The sequence below is a fragment of the Scyliorhinus canicula genome, chromosome 5 (assembly GCF_902713615.1).
Source record: "Scyliorhinus canicula chromosome 5, sScyCan1.1, whole genome shotgun sequence".
Lineage (NCBI taxonomy): Eukaryota > Metazoa > Chordata > Chondrichthyes > Carcharhiniformes > Scyliorhinidae > Scyliorhinus > Scyliorhinus canicula.
Window position 1 is genome coordinate 176,117,873 of NC_052150.1, and position 18,416 is coordinate 176,136,288.

The following is an 18,416-nucleotide window of genomic DNA, read 5'->3' on the forward strand; positions in this document are numbered from 1 at the left end:
GAGTGCAGCTCCAACAACACTCAAGAGGCTGAACACCATCCAGGACAAAGCAGCCCGCTTGATTGGCACCTCATTCCCTCTAACACCAACAGACAGTGGCAGCAGTGTGTACCAACTACAAGATGCACTGCAGGAACTCTCCAAGGTTTCTCAGACGGCATCTTCCAATCTCACGACCACTATCATCTAGAATGAAAACAGCAGCAGAGACATGGGAACACCAAACCTGGAGGTTCCTCTCCAAGCATCGCACAATTCTGATTTGGAAATATATCGTCGTTCCTTCACTGGCGCTGGGTCAAAACCCTGAAACTTTAAAAAAATTTGTTCATGGGACATGGGCATCATAGGCTGTGCCACCATTTATTGCCCCATCCCTAATTACCCTTGAGGGGGAAGTTAAGAGTCAACCACATCACTGTGGGTCTGGAGTCACATGTAGTAAACTAGAACTAGTAAACCAGAAACCCAGAGTATTGCTCTGGGGATCCAGGTTCAAATTCCGCCACTGAAGATACTGAAAGTTGAGTTCAATAAAGCTCTGGAATTAAAAGTCTAATGATGATTATGAAACCACTGTTGATTTTCTTGAAAAACAATCTAGTTCACTAATGTCCTTTAGGGAAGGAAATTTGACATCCTTACCTGGTTTGGCCTACATGTGACTACATCAACTGCACTACCCTCATCTATACACTTGGTTACATGCTCAAAACGTTCAATCAAACTTGTTAGGCATGACCTTCCTCTGCCAAAGCCATGCTGACTGTCCCTGATCAAACCTTGCCTCTCGAAATGGAGATACATTCTCTCCTTCAGAATCTTCTCCAGTAGTTTCCCAATCATTGATGTGAGACTTACTGGTCTGTAGTCCCTTGGCTTGTCCCTACAACATTTCTTAAATAGTGGGACCACATTTTTTCACCAGTCCTCTGACACCTCCCCTGTGGCTAGAGAGGAATTAAAAATTTGGGTCAGAGCCCTGACAATCTCCTCCCTCACTTCCCACTGCAGCCTGGGACACAATTCATCCAGACCTGGAGATTTGTCCACTTTTAAGCCTGCCAGATCTCTCATACTTTGTCACTCCCTACGACAATTTGCTCAAGAACTTCACAATCTCTCTCCCCTCGATCCATAAGTCCCCCTGATTCTCTTGGGTGAAAACAAATGTGAAATGTTCATTCAATGCCCTACCAATGCCCTCTGGTTCCACCCACAGATTTCCCCCCTTGGTCCTTAATGGTCCCTACCCTTTCCCTGGTTATCTTCTTCCCATTGATATACCTATAGAATATCTTGGGATCTTCCCTACTTTTACCAGCCAGAGCTTTCTCATATCCCCTCTTTGCTTCGATAGTAGGGACGATGCTGGAATCTATCATCAAGGAAGAAATAGCGAGGCATCTGGATAGAAATTGTCCCATTGGGCAGACACAGCATGGGTGCATAAAGGGCAGGTCGTGCCTAACTAATTTAGTGGAATTTTTTGAAGACATTATCAGTGCAGTAGATAACGGGGAGCCAATGGATGTGGTATATCTGGATTTCCAGAAAGCCTTTGACAAGGTGCCACGCAAAAGGTTGCTGCATAAGATAAATATGCATGGCATTAAGGGTAAAGTAGTAGCATGGATAGAGGATTGGTTAATTAATAGAAAGCAAAGAGTGGGGATTAATGGGTATCTCTCTGGTTGGCAATCAGTAGCTAGTGGTGTCCCTCAGGGATCCGTGTTGGGCCCACAATTGTTCACAATTTACATAGATGATTTGGAGTTGGGGACCAAGGGCAATGCATCCAAATTTGCAGATGACACTAAGATAAGTGGTAAAGCGAAAAGTGCAGAGGATACTGGAAGTCTGTAGATGGATTTGGATAAATTAAGTGAATGGGCTAGGGTCCGGCAGATTGAATACAATGTTGACAAATGTGAGGTTATCCATTTTGGTAGGAATAACAGCAAACGGGATTATTATTTAAATGATAAAATATTAAAGCATGCTGCTGTGCAGAGAGACCTGGGTGTGCTAGTGCATGAGTCACAGAAGTTGGTTTACAGGTGCAACAGGTGATTAAGAAGGCGAATGGAATTCTGTCCTTCATTGCTAGAGGGATGGAGTTTAAGACTAGGGAGGTTATGTTGCAATTGTATACGGTGTTAGTGAGGCCACACCTGGAGTATTGTGTTCAGTTTTGGTCTCCTTACTTGAGAAAGGACGTACTGGCACTGGAGGGTGTGCAGAGGAGATTCACTAGGTTAATCCCAGAGCTGAATGGGTTGGATTACAAGGAGAGGTTGGGTAGACTGGGACTGTACTCATTGGAATTTAGAAGGATGAGGGGGGATCTTACAGAAACATATAAAATTATGAAGGGAATAGATGAGATAGATGCGGGCAGGTTGTTTCCACTGGCGGGTGAAAGCAGAACTAGGGGGCATAGCCTCAAAATAAGGGGAAGTAGATTTTGGACTGAGTTTAGGAGGAACTTCTTCAGCCAAAGAGTTGTGAATCTATGGAATTCCTTGCCCAGTGAAGCAGTTGAGGCTCTTTCATTAAATGTTTTTAAGGTAAAGATAGATAGTTTTTTGAAGAATAAAGGGATTAGGGTTATGGTGTTCGGGCCGGAAAGTGGAGCTGAGTCCACAAAAGATCAGCCATGATTTCATTGAATGGCGGAGCAGGCTCGAGGGGCCAGAAAAGACACTCTTTTCCTTGTCATCATATCCTGAACGTCTCTGGTCATCGTAGTTCTCTGGGTTTGTTACACTTTCCTATTACCCTAGAGGGAACATATTGGGCCTGTACCCTCCCCATTTCATCTTTGAATGCCCCCCTTCTGTAGGTTTTCCCGCAAGTAACACTTTCCTGTCTACCTTGGCCAGATCCTGCCTTATTTTGTTAAAATCTACACTCTTGTCTATTTCTTTGTCCATAACAAATTTAAATTGACTATGTTGTGATCACTATCACTAAAATGCTCCCCCACCAACACATCAACCACCATTCTGGCTTCATTCCCCAGAATTAGGCCCAGCACTGCATCATCCATTGTTGGATTTTCTACATAATGAGCAAAAACGCTCTCCTGTGTACATTTTAAGAACTCTACTCCATCTAAGCCTTTAACATGATGGCTATCCCATTTAATGTTGGGAAAATTTAAATGACCTAATATGATTACCCTCCTATTATTTTTAAACCCCTCGCAAATTGTGTACATATTTGCTCCTCAATTTCTTGCTGACTATGTGGAGTTCTATAATAAATACCTAGCAATGTAGCTGTCCCTTTTTTATTCTTAAGCTCTACTCACCAAGTTTCATGTGATGCCCCCTCCAAATAATCATTTCTCCGTACCACAGTAACTGCCTTCCTAACTAATGATGCAATGCCTCCTCCTTTTCTACCCCTCCTCTGTCTTGCTGGTAGATTCTATATCCCGGGATGTTGAACTGCCAATCCTGTCCATCACTCAACCATGTCTCTGGGATTATATCATCATTACATGTGTCAATCATCGTCCTTAAATCATCTGTTTTACCTTTAATACTCCTGGATTAAAGTAGAGGCCACCAAGCCTTGTCTTACTCCCTTGAATCTTATTACACGTGTATTCCCTCTGACCTGATTGCTTTTCTATGTTATACTGTGTCCCTGTTTTGCAGTCAGTCTGCTCCTCCTGCCAAACTAGTTTAAACTCTTCCCAACAGCGCAAGCAAACCCGCCAGCAAGGCTGTTAGTCTCGCTCTGGTTTCGATGTAGACCGTCTCGCTTGTACAGGTCCCACCTTCCCCCAAAACGGTCCCAATGGTTCAAGAATTGAAACCCTATCTCCTGCACCAACTCTTAAGCCACGGATTCATCTGTGCTATTCTCCTGTTCCTGTGCACACTAGCACATGCACTGGGAGTAATCCAGAGATTACAACCTGAGACGTCGTCTTTTGTCTATTGCCTAACTCCCTGAATTATTGAAGCAAGATCTTATCCTTCTTTCTACCTATGCCCTCGGCCTTACAGTGATATCCCGGACACTAAAACCAGGGAGGCAAAACACCATCTTTTTCACGACCATAGAAGCATCTATCTGTGCCCCTGACTATGGAATCACCTATGACTATTACTCTTCTGCGCTTTGACCTCCCTGCTGAACACACGGGGGGTGTGGGGGGGGGGGCGAGGATGGCCAATCAGGAAAAATAGAAAACAGGAGCAGCGGCCAGAGCAGTGGCACCACGTGGGGGGGCCACACCCCCAAACAGTATCCAAAACGGTATACTGTTTGAAAGGGGGATAGCCACGGGGATTCTGCCATTTCTAGTGGTCACCCATCTGTCTGCCTGCACCTTGGGTGTGACCACATCTCTATAACTCCAGTCTATGACACTTTTCACCATTTGCATGCTCTTAAGTGCATCGAATTGCTGCTCCAAACTGAACCACACGGTCTGTGAGGAGCTGCCATTGGGTGCGTTTCCTGCAGATGTAGTCATCTGGAACATTGGAATCGTCAAGGACCTCCCACATCTCACAGTTAGAGCCCTGCACCCCGCTGACTGATAATTCCAGCACTAATTCATTAAGTCAAAATAAATACTTATTAAATTTATGTTAAAATTAACTATATGGTCCTTTGTGTCGATTTCTCTGGTAAATATTAAATGCTAAATGCACTAATCTTCAAGTTACTCCTCTACTTCATTAATTACTCTAATTTTCAAATTTAGAACAGATTCCCAACCAGTCAATCAGGTCACAGCTTTACTGTGACATCACTTTTCCGTTTTTTCCCCCCCAGTCCCTGATACCCAACAGTTGAGTTATTAATACTTTCTGTTCCTAATCTCCTCCTCCCCGAGATCGTGGCCCTGTCCCTAGATCTGGGTTTTTCAAAGCGCAGTCATAGGTGGGTGTTTGGAGTGTCGTGGAGCAATCAGCCATGGAGTTCCCGCAGTGATCCCGATCAGGGGAGAAGACCTACCGGCATTTAAATTAAGAATGGTGGCTACTGCTGCCTTCAAAATGAGGCTGTGAGCAGTCTTCTGGCCATAAGCAGCAGCAGTGAGTAAATCATGCACCCTTCATATACACTTGATGTCAAACGCCCTGTGTGTACGTGCTTTTGGCACCAAATAATGCAGGAGGGCTTCCTCCATTTTCTAGATGCTAGCAAGCAAGGCAGGAGGACTGTGAAGATTAATCTTTTTGTTACAAGAAGGGGGTGGTCAGAATCATAAATAGGTAGAGCACCTACTGGCCAGGATCACGCATCTGAATCTTCTGGAGAGAGCTGCTCAGGAGGATCCAGAGCAGCGCTGGTATTAGCTCTGCCCCAGGGCCTCTGATTAACAGCTTACAAAGAAGAAACTTACCTCGGGAACAAAGCAGTATAAAGATGATTTCTTGAGGTATAATTTTATCAATTGTGCCAGTGCAAATAAGAATGCAAAGCCCATGTGTGTTATATGCATAGAAGTACTGGCATATGAGAGGAAATGTTTCAGATTTTGAAAGCGAACTGGTGGTTGAAAAATCCCTTTTGCGCTTGAGACCCCGGAGTCCGTTATTAACTTACAGCACATTAAAAACACGCCAAAAGCCCATGAGGCGGTCAGCATTCTGGAATAGCAACACCCAGGAGTATCCAGTGCTGAGTAAGACAAGCATTTTGTTGCTATTGCCCTTCACGATGACCTACATGTGCAAGGTTGGACTTTTGTTTGCACAGAAGTGAAGACGACACAAAGGAACTGGCTCAACTCTGCATCTGATATGCACGTTGCCCTCTCCTGTGAACCTGATTGGAGTGCGATCCTGAGGACTAAGCAGGCTTCCCTTTCACATTAAAGGTATGTGAATGTGGCGTGTGTCGCAAAGTTTGGCCAGCATGGATCCCGAAGGTCAGCTGATTGGCAAAAGTGGGTGCCAGGAAAAAAAGTTTGGAAATCACTGTGCCAGATAGTAGTGGTCGTAACATGATTGAATTTGGTATTCAGATTGGGGGAGAGAAAAGTGTGGCTATAATTACTGTTTTAGACTTGGGGTATGAAGTCAACTGGGAAAATAGGTTATGAGGTAGGTCAATAGAGATGCAGTGGCAGATATTTACAGAGATAGTTGTAACTATCTAGTGGGAAAGAAAGACTCTAGGGTGTGCTACCATGCATGGCAAACCAAAGAATTCAAGGACAGTGTAAAAATGAAAGAAAAAGCATACAATTTTGCAAAGGTTAGAAATTAGACAAAATTTTAAAACTAGCTACCAATGACTGAAAGAATAAGAGAAATTAGTGTAGAAGAGAAAGCTAGTTAGAAATATGAAAAGAAAGAAAGTGAGAGTTTCTACAAATATTTAGCAAGGAAAAGAGTGTAGTGATCTGCATATCTTGTGTATATATAGAACATAGAACATAGAACAGTACAGCACAGAACAGGCCCTTCGGCCCTTGATGTTGTGCCGAACAATGATCACCCTACTTAAACCCACATAACCCATATACCCATAACCCAACAATCCCCCCATTAACCTTACACTACGGGCAATTTAGCATGGCCAATCCACCTAACCCGCACATCTTTGGACATATCTATATGAGGGGCCAATATAGATGCACTACAACCAAGCAATCACTAGAGGGAGCATGGGAGATGTATAAATACTGACAGACAAGAAGTCAGGGCACTCTTCACAGGACCGGCAGCTGGTGAGCAGGACACAGACACGCCGCTCAGATGTAACATAGTATAAGCGCTGGAGAGAGAACAAACTCAAAATAAAGCATCTAAGTCAACTGTAAGACTACGAGCTTTATTCAGACACAAGGACTAACACATGGTGCAAGGAAACTTCAGAATGCTTACTAGAAGATTACACAAGATGCAGCCAAAGAAAAATTGAAATGACAAGAAAACTCATACTGGACATTCGACGTGGGAAGTCTTCACTAATTTAAGTAAATTTGTTTGAACTCCACCACAGCTGAACACAACCGGTAATTTAAGTCATAGCTGGAAAAATTTTAAACAAGTGTTCGACATACATATCATAGCTAATGATTTGAAAGCAGCCTCATAAGAAATGAAAATAGCACTGCTCCTCGCAGGACATGAAGCTCGAGAAATATATAACAGCTTTAAATACTTGAAAGGTGAAGACAACACCAAATTTGAAGTAATACTGAACAAATTTGAAGATTACTGTAACACCAGTAACAGTGCTGCTTTAAGAGATACAATGCTTGGAGACCAAATTGCACAGTGAATGAGTGATACGAAACTCAACCAATCATTATCAGAAAAGAAAGATTTAACGCTGGAAATCGCGATTGAAAAGTGCAGATTGCAAGAAAAAGATCTTTAAGTGCCTACCTAGAAGAAAAGCCGATAAAGTTCTTTTCCACTGGTCTAAAGCAGTTAAAATGGTGTCTGAGCACATTTTAAACTGCCCGGGGAACAAAAGACGCAAATCTGGGTCTGCGCACGTGCATGAAACTGCAACCGTGCATGAGCAGTTGAAAACATTCGTTTTGGATTCAGATCGCTCTGCGCATGCGCAATCCGCGCATGTGCAATTGAAAAAAGAGGTTTTGGGTGCAGATCGTTCTGCGCGTGCGCAAGATGCACATGCGCAGTTTACAAAAAAGCGCACAGTAAAGGAACATCGATTTGCATATGCACAATTGATTCCTACACGTTAAACGACTCAGACCACTCCCATTTAAAGGGGAAATGCCCGAAAATCACAAACAAGTTGTTTAAAGGCACAAAACCAACAAATCTAACCTCAAAAGGCAGAACAGTACCTGAACGTCTACCAACAGTTGAAAATAACTTTCGCAACACCCTGGAACAAGCAGTTTGCACCACCCACAGTGAAGAGCACAATGACAAATCCAAAATCCAAGAAGATGATTTGTTCATTGAACATGAAGAGAACGATAACAACTCCGAAACAAAAAGAGATGATTTGTTTATCGAAAAATACTACTCCGACATGGCCGAGTTATTTGGATATACTGATCATAGCATCAGCAACACGGTTGCAAAGCTCAACACGACTCTACTCATGTAGAAGAATCCAATACCATGATGCAATGGCAGATCGTCGATAAAATGGATGACAGCAACCTGTCAAATACACAAGAAGAAAACGACGCCACACAGCGAGTACTGACCGACTCCGTTGGGAGAGCACAGATCGACTCCACTGAGAGAACACTGCACGACTCCACTGAGAGAGCGATGAAAGACTCCACAGAAAGCTTGTTTACAGACTCCAAAATGGAAGCAATTAAACACTCCATAGCGAACACCATGCATGATCAAGACCATGAAGGTGTACCCATCGTACCTGCGCAACCACAAGCAGACTATGAAAGTCTATCCAGCTCACATAATCAACAAGAAGACAATGTAAGTCTACCCACTGTATGCGAAAACAGTGTCAGTGTGATCACAATTGACACACAGGATGTGCAGGTTCACAGCGGGATTGACAGATCTCAGCTTGTCTGTACAGAAGCACTCAACAATCAGAGTAGTGCTACTCATGAGTCCAGAGAGACCACGTCAATTGAAAGCTCATCCACTCTAAACTACCCACAAGAAAATGAAATCTTGAAGATTTTGACTCCAGAAGAGGAGCACAAAGAAACCAAAGAAGAGGAATCAAATCCACCAGAGATGACTGAAGTCACCAAGAGTAATGCAACATCAGATCATTCTCACAATCCTCAAGACGAAACACACAATGAAACAGCAGATGCCACAGAGGACACTGACACGAATAACTTGGAGAATGACTCAAATTATCCACACGGAGCAGTCATTGAGCGCAACAAGAATAAAAACCACAAAAAGCACAACAGAAAGAACAACAGCAACAACAGAAACAACAAGAAGCACAGCAAGAACAACAACAGAAACAACAAGAAGCATAACAAAAACAACAACAGCGACAACAACAAGCACGACAAAAACAACAAGAATGACCACGAAAACAACAAAGACAGAAATAACAACGATGAAACAACGACCTGTACAACATGGTACAACTCTACACATGAAGGACAATGCAACGTTATACTCAAAAACAATGACAAGAGTACAAACATACCATGGCATGAAAACTCATCTCACAAATTCACATTTGCTCCAGAATAAACTAGCACACCAGCTTTCAAGGCAGATGACACACTAAATCGATACCACAAGCACAGAAAAAAAGTCCACGTCAGTCAACATCAGTGGTTCGACCATTCAAACACCTCGTGATGACTTGTTGGTTACTAAATACACAAGAACACTGACGACATTTATAAATAAGTTGCAATATCAATATCACCACATCAAGAACAGAAAAAAACCTCAACTGAACAAATTCATAAAGTTTGGACTCATAATTTTTTTAATTAAGATTGGACTCATAAATATTAATTGGCTTTGTATAATAACCAATATCATCACCACCTGTACAGATATACATATAATTAATCTCACTATTATACAACTTTCTTTAACACTGTACAGAAAATATGTAAAAGAAAAAGGGGGGATGTAGTGATCTGCAAATCTGTGTGTGTGTATACATATATCAGGGGTCCGTGTAGATGCACTACAACTAAGCAATCACTAGAGGGAGCACAGGAGATGCACAAAGTTTAATCGAAATTTTGAAAAGTTATTTTCAGTTGCACCCTGTGGTTCTTGTTTAATATATTGTGCAGAGTGTTGGCATGCATCATTGTTGTGGCTGTAACACCATTGCTGTAAATCTCCTTGCTTGTACTGATAGATCATATCCTATTTATTTTCATGCTACTTTAAATCTGTTTAATATGATTCCAAAACTCTGGATAGTTTCCTGTTTAAGGCGTAGTCTTCTCTGGTTTGGAGAATAGTGGCTCGTTACAGTTTGGCCCAGTCCATTGACTAAGCTGTTCCATCCACGTTTTGGTCTTTGGGGAGACAATTCTCTCTGCTCTATTTCTTCTGCAATCCATTAATTTAGGCTTTTCTCCTTGTGGCAAAATCCTTCTGTGCTTATTTCTATTTCTTCCAGCTTGTTCTAAGCAAATTACAAATGTTTCTGAACATAGACTGTGCTGCAACAGTAACAGACCTGAGGGGGATTATTTGACAAATGTGTGCTCCTGGAGGACAGCTTTGGCATTACTACTATTGGGTGGAAAATTATGGAAGGCACGTGCCCAAATTTCCAACCCCCACTCCCGGCAGGTGGAGCGTCACACTGGGAGCGGGATTCATCAAATTACCATAGCTTTAAAAATGACGCATTCATTATCAAGTGCTAAAAATAACGCATTAATGATCAAGTGCTAGTGAGAAAAAGTACAAGATTGAACTGACTTGTTTATATCTTTACACACTGGAACCCCAAGTACACCAGTGAAAATAATAGGAATTTTATTTAAGCTGAAACTGGACTTTTTTGTGATGATGGTCACAGGAAGGAAGTTTCTTTGCAACTTTTAGAGAATGTATTTGTAGTTTTCTTCCCCTGAGAGGCGTCTGAGTAATTCAGTATAAAAGTACAAAGCCATGCAAGCCAAAATGTCCCACGTTTGAACCCCGGTCTGTTCTACGTTAGCTGTTTTTTATGTGCGCAACAGATGAGATGCTCCTGACTTCTGTCACCCTGACCTATGGAGAGGGAAATATCAGCTCAGCCTTCCCCATATGATTGGCAGCCAATGACCATGACTGGGGTGGGAGGTGTGTACTTACGACCTTCTAGCACATGACATCTGAGATCACGCTGGGGGATGCTTATTTTGGAAAGAAGAAAAACAGTTGCTAAGATTTATGAAGCCACACTCGGTGTGAGTCACTATCACCATGGAAATGGAAGAGAAAATGGAGAAGCACTGTCAGGGATTGGAGCAGAGCTTCTTGGAGCAGTAAGCCATAATGTTCTGATCCAAAATAACATTTGGACAGTTTATTCTTTCTTCAAAATCTTCCTTCAGTTATTCTTCTTCGAATGATGAGAAGCAGGAAATCAACAATGATATATATCCAACTGACCCTTAAATTAAGCATTTATATAACCTTGTTATTGAACAACTCGTAAACACTTGGAAAGCTCTGTATGGATGATTTAATTTTTTGGAAATCTTTTTATTGGCTTTTCTCATATTTATAAACCGTTGTTGCTTATATACATTACATTTTGCTGCCCTCTACATCGGTCTATGATATCCCCCCTTCGTCGTCTTCCCCCCCCCCCCCCCCCCCCCCCATCCCCCACTGGATTCAGCACCCTTCCTCTTCTCATGTGGTTCCCCCCCCCCCTCCCCGGGCCGAGCAGTCCCTTGGTTCTTCATCTTTTTTTCCCCCCCGCTTACTCCTCGTTGCTGGCCTCGAATAGGTCTTGGAACAGGCCGACGAACTGCCCCCAAGTATCCAGGAAGCCATCCTCTGACCCTCGGGTGGCGTACTTAATCTTCTCCAGGTGGAGAAATTCCGAGACGTCAGCGAGCCAATCTGCAGCTGTGGGTGGTTCTGCTGATCGCCAGCCGAGCAGGATTCTCCGTCGTGCGATTAGGGAAGCTAAAGCAAGAGCGTTGGCCCCCTTCCCAATGTGTAGCTCTGGCTGCTCCCATACCCCGAAGATTGCCACTATTGGGCATGGCTTCACCCTCACCCCTACAACCCTGGACATTGCCTCAGAGAAGGCTGTCCAGAACCCAGCAAGCTTGGGGCAAGCCTAAAACATGTGGGTGTGGTTGGCCAGGTCCCTCTGGCACCGCTCACATTTGTACTGTATGGATGAATTACCAGTTGATGTGTAATTGTATCTTTTTTGAGAGCAATAGTTTTCCACTGGGTTTCTTGTGTTTCCACAGAAAAATGCAGACACCAAAAATGTATCAGATAATTTTGACTGCAGCGTAAATACATTACAAAGAAATTTTCTTTTTGGTTGCTACAGTTTTTATCTCCTGCACACACTTCATTATTAGAGATTAGCAATTTTTTTAGCTCACCAGCTGCAACAAGTTGAACTATTGGATTAGCATACCTCAGGATTAATCAAGACAGGCTAAATGCATCTAATAAAATGTCATTTTAGGTCCCTCCATTACACGGAAGGCATGATGGCACAGTGTTTAGCACTGCTGCCTGTGGCGCTAAGGACCTGGGTTCGATCCCAGCCCCGGGTCACTGTCTGTGTGGAGTCTGCACATTCTGCTTGTGTCTGCGTGAGTTTCACCCCTACAACCCAAAGATGTGCCGGTGAGGTGGATTGGCCACGCTAAAGTTGCCCCTTAATTGGAAAAAAAATAAAAGGTCCCTTCATTACAGTAGTCACTGTGAGAGGCGTGTAAAAATGCATGCAAGTTATTTGTTCCCAGCTGATTTGTGGGTGCAGTTCTGGTCCCATCTCCCCCATATATCATTAATATGGAATCCTAACGGGAAAAGCTAACGTTCTGGCATGTACTAGTTTCCTGTGAAGGTATCAGCCAGGTGCACACCAGATACCACTTGACCCTGGATCCTTGGGTTAATTAGCCTAATGGCAGCTATCAAATCCTCAAACCCCTGAGAGACACAGCAGATTCATGATTCCTGTTGCGCTCTACTCCCTTTTCTTCCAGAGCTGCAGTCTATGTTTCCACAAAGGTGATGTCTGGCCATTTTTAAACTGGGGATTTGCTACAGATTCCGTTGATGCTGCTCCTTGCTCTACTATTGGCAGCAAAGAACAGATTTGATTTGTTGCCACCAAGGGCATCTATAGCTGTATTCGTCGCACCTGTCAGTCTCTGCAGATCCTCTGCAGCACCTCATTGCAAGTAGCCTGAACATAGGTATGTGCTTTATTCACCCTTCTTTTCAGGAGAGTGCCCATAGATTCTGGAGTCCAAAGCCACTATCAGACTTCTTTTTAGTCTCTGCTGAGAAGGGGACACATTCCTCAGCCTCACTATCTAATTTCTCCTTGATGAAAGCTAGCACCTGAGAAAGAGGAAGCTGGAATCACATCTGATAAATTTATCACTGATAAGTTGTGTGCTTATTTGTGTTGCTAGAAGATAGTGAATTAATCAACAATGGTCGGACTTTTCCAGCCCTTCAGAAGCCAGCGGGATCTTCCAATCCTGCTGATGTGAACACAGATTTGAATGTTTCCTGTGGGGCTGGAAAGTTCTGGCCAATAACTTTAAGTTATATAGTGCTCGTGCTAACGAACTGTGTAAGCCAGATGTACTGTGTTGCTTGGGGGGTGTGATGCTGAGAAAAAGAGTTTTAGCATTGTGCAATTACTGTGACTAGACAAGTAACCATAGTGCAACCAGTTGGACTCCCCTTGAGAGCACAATAAGGAATAATGACGAAGTTAATCATGGTGGATAAGGTAAAAAAAAGGGAGAGCACCGCATTGTGCTGACAATTTGGTGAGAATGCTAACCTTTTATTGTGGAACACCCTGCAGTCCTCTGGGTGGGAGTTGGGGGCTTCCTTAACCCATGAGTGCTGAGTAATCATAGGTATGTAGAATTGGGGCTGAAGAGTGTGCTGATACTCATGATAGACAGGAGAGAATTAAGGCAGAGTGAGCAGTGTGTTACCTTCCCTCCCCTGCTGAAGGAGAACTTTGAGCAGCACTTGTCTGCAGTCCCAGAAGTGAGGGAGCTTACAGTCAGCACCAGTTCCATCAACATCGAGGTGTAATTTATATTTCTCACTCTGCCCCTCTCTATCTTGTGTGTTCTTGTTTTTCTTTCTAGCATTCCCTCATTCATGTGTGATACTCCTCCTGATTTTGGGGTCCTCTGTTGCACGCACTCATACCCTCACTCTTGTGCCTTTCTTTTTTTTACTCGTCTCTGTTTACTCTCCTCCTGACTTCTCTTTTGCTTTCCAATGCTCTCTTGGTGTCTTTCTCTTGTGTGCTCTCTATTTCCCCTATCTCTTGTCAGCTCTGCTCTCGCACTCTCCTGTGTCTGCCTCATGCAAAAATGCCTCTGCGTTTCTCACATGGCCTTGTGTGCCTTGTTGATGGCTGCTATAATTAACAATAACTTCTGATAAAGGGTTAATGTGGTGACAATTTGAATTCATGAAAGAATTGAGTTTGCCAGGGCCGGCTCAAGGCACCGGCAACTCGGGCAGTCGCCGGGGCGCCATGTGCTAGGGGGCGCCAGAGACTCGGGTCCCGCGCATGCGCAGTTGGGCCGGTGCCAACCAGCGCATGCGCGGTGGCCGCCCTCCCCCAAGGCGCCCCCCTCGGGTCCGCCCCCCTCGGGTCCGCCCCCCCCTCGGGTCCGCCCACCCGCCCCCCCCCCCCTCGGGTCCGTCCCCCCCGCCCCTCCCTCGGGTCCGCCCCCCCTCGGCCCCCCCCCTCGGCCCCCCTCGCCCCCTGGCCCCGCCCCTCCCGCCCCTCGGCCCGCCCCTCCCCCCCCCCCCCCCCCCCCCCCCCCCCCCCCCCCCCCCCCCCCCCCCCAAGGGCGCCGAAGTTCAGCTTGCCCGGGGCGCCAGCAACCCTAGGGCCGGCGCTGTGAGCTACATGATCTTTTCCTTTCTTTTTAATATTCTTGGTGTTTGTTGCCCAGTATATAGCTTATTTATGATGCTGAAGCTGGATGCAGTGACAGGTTATCAGCGAAAATCTGTTCCCATTAGCTGAGATACAAGATCAAGGAGAAACAGATTTAAGGTTTCGGGCAAGAGATACAGAAGAACATTTTATGCAGTGAGTGCTAATGACCTGGAATTCACTGTCTACAAGTAAAGTGTGGAAGTAAAGACTGTCAATGGTTTCAAAACGAAATTGGGTAGTCACTCGAAGGGAAATAAACATGCAGGGCCATGGAGGGGAGTGGGACTGAAAGAATTGCTCTACAAGGACTCGATGGGCCGAAAGGACTCGCCGTTGTGCGAGTACGTCTCCTCGAACAAAACTGTGAAAACACAAACTAAAATTTTCATGGATTAGTACTGCTTTGAAGATGTCTCTTTCTGTTAGACATAAAACCATAAGACATAGGAGCAGAATTAGGCCAATTAGGAGTCTGCTCCGCCATTCAATCTGGCTGATATTTTTCTGATCCCCATTCTCTTGCCTTCGCCCCATAACCCCTGATCCCCTTATTAATCAAGAACCTATCTATCTCTGTCTTAAAGACACTAAGTGATTTGGCCCCCACAGCCGTCTGCGGCAAAGTATTTAATCAGATTCACCACCCTCTGGTTGAGATGGTGTCCTCTAGTTCTAGTTTTTCCTACAAGTGGAAACAGCCTCTCCAAATCCGCTCTATCCAGGCCTCGCAGTATCCTGTAAGTTTCAATAATAAGATCCCACCTCATCCTTCTAAGCTCCAATGAGTACAGACCCAGAGTCCTAAACCATTCCTCATAAGACAAGCATCTTTGGAAATTTGATGGAGTAAAAGCAATGAGTTTTGATACCTGTTGAGATTTATTACCAAGAGTTGCATGCTTGCATCATGGTTGCATTCCTGTTCCAGAATGTAGGAAATTTGAGCAACAAACCTACTAAAGCTCAGAGGCAATGTATTTTGAGTTACAATATGTTTTGCAGTGCGATTTTTTAAAAAAAAAATTTTTTTAGCCAAGCTTTCACCCGTGGACCAGTCCCATTTAATTTTATGGTGACTTTCTACAAGCTTTTGCCAAGTTCTTCACCCCTCGGACAAAGATAAATTTTGCCAAAGCTCTCGTCCTTTCTTCTGGCTGAATTTTTTCTGAAGTGGCTCTGTGCCACAGTGCATCTCTAAAGCTTCACCTTCAGTTATCGGCATCAATTTGGCTCCCTTCCATTTTTCAGGTACTTGAGATTGCATCTGTTTTGGCATTTTTGTGCATTCCATTAATTATCAAACTTCAAAAACTAATGATCGGTGTTACAGTGAAGATTTGATATCTTGTACAAACAACTTTGCCATAAATTAATCATAACCTTTGAAAATGTAGGTGCAAATAATAGGTATTCCATTGGCCACATCAAAATCTTTCTGTCCTGTTATAGTGTCATTATTTTGTCTCATAACTTCTGTGACAAGCAGAAGGTGTTTTCACTTGAGGAAAAGCCAGACCTTGGTGTTTCACTGATGTGAGAGTATATATGTGGTTTCCTTATTGCATCAGGCATGTAAAAGAACTGGAACTTCAGTATGGCATGGTTTAAATTCAGAAATATTGCTTAATTGTTTGTTTGCTCCATAAGAAAGAGTTCTTCGTTCAAATTATTTGATGTAAGGTGATTTCTTTATAAGTGCTTTGAACGTATGCTCATGCAGGAAACTGGAACCACCTAATATTGATCTGCACAGGATTGGGTTCTAGCTTTTGCTTTAAATCCTTTGCAACCCTATTAGTTGACAAAAGAGCCTGAATTGTCACTTGACTTTATTTAAAGCAATGGAAACTTTGAGTTTCTGCCCAGCTTATTTCAACCCCTTGTCTAGTTTCACCAAGACCTTTCAACAGACCTGTAAATGCTACTTTATTTCCATGAGACTTTGAAAGGTTTGAGAGGTTGCTTTTGTTGAAGAAAAAGATATGTTTGCAAAGAGGTCTGGATCCCACACAATTTTGATTGTTGAAAAACATACTTTTTGTGGTTGAAGCTTTTAATTTTCTGCTCTCATCAGGACAATTCGCAAAAATACCAACGTCAGGGGAAATATTAAAGAACAGGTCCTCAAGGGTTATAATCTGGATTACTACCCAAGCCACGTGCAAATTGGCATAGGGATGAGAAAATTAGGTGGAGTAAACACATGGTTAAAGGAGTGGTTTGGGAAAGAGGGTTTCCATTTCATGGGGCACTGGCATCAGTATTGAGACAGGAGGGATTTGAACTGTTGGGATCAGTGTTCTAGCGGAAAGGATAAATAGGGCGGTCACAGGGACTTTCAACAAGCAAGTGGGGGTGAAAGGAAGGGTAACGCTACGAGAAGTATAATGGTTAATGGGAAGCAAAGCAGCAGGTTAGCACATGGGGAGGTGGGTTCAACTACATGGAAAATTATGAAAAAAGTTAAAGCGAAGAAGAACTCAGAAGATGTTATTAATGGAGGTGTTACGATTCAAAACAAAGGTATAAAAACTAGCATAAGGGCACTTTACCTGAATGCTCGTAGCATTCGAAACAAGGTAAATGAGTCTACGGCATGAATCATCATGAATGAGTATGATTTAGTGGCCATTACAGAGACATGGTCGCAGGGTGGTCACGATTGGGAGTTAAATATCCAGGGGATCAGACTATTCGAATGGACAGACAGGAAGATAAGGGAGATGGTGTAGCTCTGATATTTAAGGATGACATCAGGGCAGTAGTGAGAGATGATATAGGTTCAATGGAGAAAAATGTTGAATCCATTTAGTTGGAAATTAGAAATAGTAAGGAGAAAAGGTGACTGATAAGCGTAGTCTATGGGCCAGCAAATAATGATATTACAGTGGGGCGGGCAACAAAGAAATAACTGGTACATGTAAAAATGGTACGGCAATTATCATGAGGGATTTTAATCAACATGTCAATTGGTCAAACCAGATCAGTCAAGGCAGCCTTGAGGAGCTTAGAATGCATCCGTGATAGTTCCCTTGAATAGTATGGAATGGAGCCTAAGAGGAAACGAGCTATTCTAGATCTGGTCCTGTGAGGGCAGCACGGTGGTGCAGTGGGTTAGCCCTGCTGCCTCGCGGCGCTGAGATCCCAGGTTCTATCGTGGCTCTGGGTCACTGTCCAAGTGGAGTTTGCATATTCTCCCCTTGTTTGCGTGGGTTTCGCCCCCACAACCCCAAACATGTGCAGGCTAAGTGGATTGGCCACGCTAAATTGCCCCTTAATTGGAAAAAATGAATTGTGTACTCTAAATTTAAAAAAAGAAATCTGGTCCTGTGTAATGAGACAGGAATAATTAATGATATCGTAGTTAGGGATCTTCTCGGAAGGAGCGATCACAGTATGGTTGAATTTAAAATACAGATGGAGGGTGAGAAGGTAAAATCCAATACAAGTGTCTTGTACTTAAACAGAGGAGACTACATTGGAATGAGGGCAGCATGGTAGCATAGTGGTTAACACAGTTGCTTCACAGCTCCAGGGTCCCAGGTTCGATTCCCGGCTTGGGTCACTGTCTGTGCGGAGTCTGCACATTCTCCCCGTGTCTGCGTGGGTTTCCTCTGGGTGCTCAAGTTTCCTCCCACAGTCCAAAGATGTGCAGGTTAGGTGAATTGGCCATTCTAAATTGCCCTTAGGCAAACATGTTAGGTGGGGTTACGGGGATAAAGGAGGATAGGGTGAAGGCGTGGGGCTTAAGTAGAATGCTGGCTTGATAAGCTGAATGGCCTCCTGCACTGTAAATTCTATGGTAATTCTATGGTTAGCTAAGCTAAACTGGGAGCAAAGACTTT

At 43.7% G+C, this 18,416-nt stretch overlaps 1 protein-coding gene across 15 annotated transcripts in view; it reads left to right on the plus strand.

Moving 5' to 3' along the window:
* The window catches only part of LOC119966444 (sickle tail protein homolog), a 764,531-nt gene that overhangs the window by 591,136 nt on the left and 154,979 nt on the right, over positions 1-18,416 (plus strand). The gene's annotated exons all lie outside the window — the stretch shown is intronic.